Genomic DNA, 6000 nt, shown 5'->3' on the forward strand with positions numbered 1-6000 from the left:
TCTGCTACGGCTACGCCTTAAGGGACTTACTAGGAAAATATGCAAAGGATTTCCCCCATGGCCTTGGAGCCTTGCGTTGGTGTTCCCTCGAAGCGGAAAGGGTGATGTAGCGCAGCGGTGGTAAGTATTTCCCTCAGTTTGAGAACCAAGGTATCGATCCAGTGAAGGAGTATCTCAAGTGCCTGCACAAACACAAAAAGCTTGCTCCCAACGCTATGAAGGGGTTGTCAATCCCTTATAGATTGTTCGCCAAGTGAGAACTGAAAGCAACAAAGTAACAAAGCAAAGTAAAAGCGAAAGTGGAAACGATAGATGTGAATAGACCCGGGGGCCGTAGTGTTTACTAGTGGCTTCTCTCATGAAAGCAAGTAGACAGTGGGTGAACAAATTATTGTCGAGCAATTGATAGAACTGCACAAAGTCGTGACGTCATCTATGACAATGATTATATCTATAGGCATCACGTCCAAATCAAGTAGACCGATACTTTCTGCATCTACTACTATTACTCCACACGTCAACCACTATCCAACATGCATCTAGTGTATTAAGTCCAAAAGAACAGAGTAATGCCTTAAGCAAGATGACATGATGTAGATGAACAATCTCATATCTACGACAAAGCCCACCTTGTTACCCTTGATGGCAACTACACGATGTGTGCCTTGCTGCCCCTACTGTCACTTGGAAAGGTCACTACACGGTAAGAACCCAAAACCAAGCACTTCTCCCATTGCAAGAATCATAGATCTAGTTGGCCAAACAAAACCCAAGACTCGGAGAGACTTACAAGGATATCAAATCATGCATATAAGAAATCAACAAAGACTCAAATATATATCATAGATAATTTGATCACAAATCCACAATTCATCGGATCTCGACAAACACACCGCCAAAGAGGATTACATTGGATAGATCTCCATGAAGATCATGGAGAACTTTGTATTGAAGATCCAAGAGAGAGAAGAAGCCATCTAGCTACTAACTACGGACCCGTAGGTCTGAAGTGAACTACTCACGAGTCATTGGAGGGGCGATGATGTTGATGTAGAAGCCCTCCAACTCCAAAGTCCCCTCCAGCAGGGCACCGGGAAGGGTCTCCGGATGAGATCTCGCGGAAACGGAAGCTTGCGGCGGCGGAAATTATTTTCGTGGTTCCCTTGATTTTTTTTATATTTTAGGGAATATATAGGCGAAGGAGCTAGGCCAGGGAGGCCACAAGCCTGCTGGCTGCCGCCCCCTGGTGGCGGATAGGGGGCTTGTGGGCCCCCTGTAGCCCTCCTGGCTTGGCCCTCAAGCCCCCTGATCTTCTTCCGTTCGGGTAAAATTTATTTCGGGGATTTTATTCCGTTTGGACTCCGTTCTAAAATCAGATCTGAAAAGAGCCAAAAACACAGAAAAAACAGGAACTGGCACTTGGCACTGAATTAATAAGTTAGTCCCAAAAAAGATATAAAAGGTACGTAAAACATCCAAAGATGACAAGATAACAGCATGACACCATCAAAAATTACAGATATGTTTGAGAGATATCAAGCATCCCCAAGCTTAACTCCTGCTCGTCCTCGAGTAGGGAAGTGATAAAGAATGAATTTTTGATGCTTTCATGCTACCTAGCATAGATGTCCTTTGTAACTCCTCTTATGTGACGTGAATGTTCAGATCCATTAGATTCAAAACAATAGTTTGCTATTGACGTGGAAACAATAATAATTCAAGTAAACTAGCAAGGTAATCATGAACTTTCAAAATAACAAGGCCAAAAGAAAGTTATCCCTACAAAAGCATATAGTCCGGCTATGCTCTATCATCATTGCACAACGAATTTAAATCATGCACAACCCCGGTATTGGCCAAGTAATTGTTTTCACACCTTTACTTTCTCAAACTTTTTCAACTCTCACGCAATACATGAGCGTGAGCCATGGTTTTAGCACTATAAGTGGTGTGGAGTGTGGTGGAGGTTGCAAGACAAAATAAGGAGAAGATGATCACATTAACTAGGCATATCATTGAGCTGTGGAGATGCTCATCAATAGATATCAATGTGAATGAGTAGGGATTGCCATACAAATGATGCACTAGAGCTAAGAGTATGTGAAAGCTCTTAAAGAAAACTAGTGGGTGTGCATCCAACTTGTTTGCTCACGAAGACCTAAGGCAATTTTGAGAAAGCCTATCATTGGAATATACAAGCCAAGTTATATAATGAAAAATTCCCACTAGCTATATGGTGGTGACAAAACGAGAGACTCTCAATCGTGAAGATCATGGTGCTTAATATGCACAAGTGTGGAAAGGTGGTAGCATTGTCCCTTCTCTCTTTTTCTCTCATTTTTTTTGGTGGGCTCTTTGGCCTCTTTTTTTGGTGGGCATCTTTGGCCTCTTTTATTTCCTCACATGGGACAATGCTCCATCAATGATGATCATCACACTTTCAACTCAAAACTTAGAGCAACAATGACTCTATATGTAATGCCTTCGGTAGTGTACCGTGACAAGGATCTAGCATGGCATAGACATTAATGGAAACATCATGCTAGCTATCTTACGATCATGCAATGGCAATGTAGACGTGGTGGCACATGTCATGGTGGTAGTTGCATGGCAATATATCTCGGAATGACTTTGAAAAAGCCATGGTAGGTAGGTATGGTGGCTGCTTTGAGGGAGGCTAATGGTGGATTTTGTGCGCTGGCAAAAGTTGCACGACACTAAGAAGATAGTGATGGTGGAAAGTGAAAGTGCATCTAAACCATGGACTCAACATTAGTCATGAAGAACTCATATACTTGTTGCAAAAGTTTTATTAGTAATCGAAACAAAGCATTCAACGCATACTCCTAGGGGAAGGGTTGGTAGGTATAAACCATCGCAGGATCCCGACCGCCACACAGAGGATGACAATCAATAGACTAATCATGCTCAGATTTCATCACATAGCGGTTTCACCATACGTGGATGCTACGGGAATCACTAACTTCAACACAAGTATTTCTAGATCCACAACACCTTACTAATATAACTTCAATATTACCAAAACCACAACTCAAAACCAATTGAGATGAATCAAACTTCTCTAACTATTCAATGCACATGAAGGTGGAAGTTTTCGTATCCCTTTGGATAACTACCCCTTTTGAGACTACTTTCAAAGCATAGATCAACTACCAAGCCATGCACCGCTGCGCTCTAAAAGATATAAGTGAAGCACATAGAGCAAAAGTATCTAGCTCAAAATATATAAGTGAAGCACATGTGAGCTAAATTGTCTACCAAAGGATATAAGTGAAGCTCGACAAAATCACGGTGAGTGCATGTCTCTCTCTCTAGGTGTGCAGCAAGGATGATTGTGACACAACAAAAATAAAAGACTCCTACGATACAAGACGCTCCAAGCAAAAACACATATCATGTGGTGAATAAAAATATAACCCCAAGTAACGTTACCGATGGATTGAAGACGAAAGAGGGGATGCCTTCCCGGGGCATGCCCAAGCTTAGGCTTTTACGGCGTCCTTGAATCTCTTGGGGTGCCTTGTGCATCCCCAAGCTTGAGCTCTTGCCACTCTTTATCTCTTTGTCCATAAGAACTTCACCCAAAACTTGAAAACTTCACAACACGAAACTTAAACAGAAACTCGTGATAACATTAGTATAAGAAAGCAAACCACCACTTCCTTAGGTATTGTATCAAACTTAAATTCTACTTATGCTGATGTTGGGTTACTGTATTTTCAATCTTCCATGGCTAATACCCCCGATATTATCCATAGTTTCATCAAAACAAGCAACCAACACAACAAAAACAGAATCTGTCAACAGCATACCAGTCTGTAGCAATCTGTATACTTCATATACTTCTGGTACTTCAAAACTTCTGAAAAATTACGACAGTCTGAAGAATTTGTGTAGCAATCAGCATAAAAAAGAATCAACTCAAAATCTCTTACAGAAACTAAATGAAAATTCTTTTCGTGAGCAGAAAGTTTCTGTCTTTTCCAGCGTGACCAAACGATCATCCCCAAGACTAATCATAACGGTTTTGCTTGGCACAAACGCAAAAAGAAACACAAAAAACACAATCATAACAGAATTATGAAAGTGTGGAAAACACAAAACAGAAATAAAAAGGATAGATTCGTTGGGTTGCCTCCCAACAAGCGCTTTTGTTTAACGCCCTTAGCTAGGCAGAAGGTGATGGAATCACGTATAGTCATCTTTGGTGCTCAAACCATAAGTAGCCCTCATCATAGATTCATAAGGAAATCTTATTTTTTTTCTAGGAAAGTGCTCCATGCCCTTCTTTAAAGGAAATTGAAATCTAATATTCCCTTCCTTCATATCGATGATAGCACCAATAGTCCTTAGGAAAGGTCTACCAAGAATAATGGGACATGAAGGATTGCAATCTATGTCAAGTACAAAGAAATCCACGCGTACATAGTTCTTATTTGTAACAATAAGAACATCATCGATCCTTCCCATGGGTTTCTTGACAGTAGAATCCGCAATATGCAAATTAAGAGAACACTCTTCAATCTCATGAAAACCAAGAATATCACATAAAGACTTTGGAATCGCGGAAACCAGCACCCAAATCACACAAAGCATTGCACTCATAGTTTTTTATCTTGATTTTGATAGTAGGTTCCCACTCATCATGAAGTTTCCTAGGTATAGAGACTTATAGTTCGAGATTTTCTTGAAGAGATTTCATCATAGCATCTACGATATGCGCGGTAAAGGCTTTGCTTTGGCTATAAGCATGTGGAGAGTTTGCAATGGATTGCATCAAAGAAATGCATTCAAATAAAGAGCAATTATCATAATTGAATTCCTTGAAATCCAAAGTTGGAGTTTCATTGCTACCCAAAATTTTGATTTCTTCTACTCCACTCTCCACACCTTTATCATCAAGATAGGTGGACTCCGAATCATTGGGGCGTTTTTCAACCAAAGTGGATTCATATCCAGCCCCTCCATCAATAGGTTTGACATGCGAAAACAAAGATTCAAGAGGAGACACACCAAGCACTTTAAGATCTTCGTGATTTGCATCACTAGAACGCACCCTTTTGAACCATTCATGCCTAGCGCGAATTTGGGCGGTTCTTTCTTTGCTCTCATTCATGGAGACACGCATAGCTTTCAAAGTTTCATCCAAGTTGACCTTGGGAGGAGCGCATCTAACTTTCAAAGCATCAATACCACAAGACATCCTATCAACGCTCTTAGCCAAATCGTTTATTTTGAGTAGTTTTTCCTCTATGGAAGCATTGAAAATCTTTTGAGAGTTGATGAACTCTTTGATATTACTCTCTAAATCAGAGGGTAATTTGTTGTGATTTTCATAGGTGTTGTTGTAGGAATTGCCATAATTGTTAGAGGAGTTACTAGGAAAAGGCCTAGGAACATAGTTTCCTCTAAAAGCATTGTTGTTGCCAAAATTGTTCCTACCAACAAAATTCACGTCCAAACTAGCGTTGCTACTCTCAATCAAGGAAGATAGTGGCATGTCATTAGGATCTACAGTAGCGTTTCTACTAGCAACCAAATTCATCAACTCGTCCATCTTAGCACTAAGCGAGTTAATTTCTTCTATAGCGTGTACCTTTTTGCTAGCAGACGACCTTTCAGTGTGCCACTGAGAGTAGTTGGTCATGATATTGTCTAGGAGTTTTGTAGCGTCTCCTAACGTGATTTCCATGAACGTTCCACCTGAGGCGGAGTCCAAGATATTGCGAGAAGCGAAATTCAAGCCAGCATAAAAGATTTGTATAATCATCCACAAACTCAAGCCATGAGCGGGACAATTTCTAATCATAAGCTTCATCCTCTCCCAAGATTGTGCAACGTGTTCATGATCAAGTTGCTTGAAATTCATGATATCGTTACGTAAGGAGATGATCTTAGCCGGTGGAAAATACTTGGATATGTAAGCATCTTTGCACTTATCCCAAGAATCGATACTATTTTTAGGCAAAGAAGAAAACC

This window comes from Hordeum vulgare, chromosome 2H (genome assembly GCF_904849725.1).
Source record: "Hordeum vulgare subsp. vulgare chromosome 2H, MorexV3_pseudomolecules_assembly, whole genome shotgun sequence".
Lineage (NCBI taxonomy): Eukaryota > Viridiplantae > Streptophyta > Magnoliopsida > Poales > Poaceae > Hordeum > Hordeum vulgare.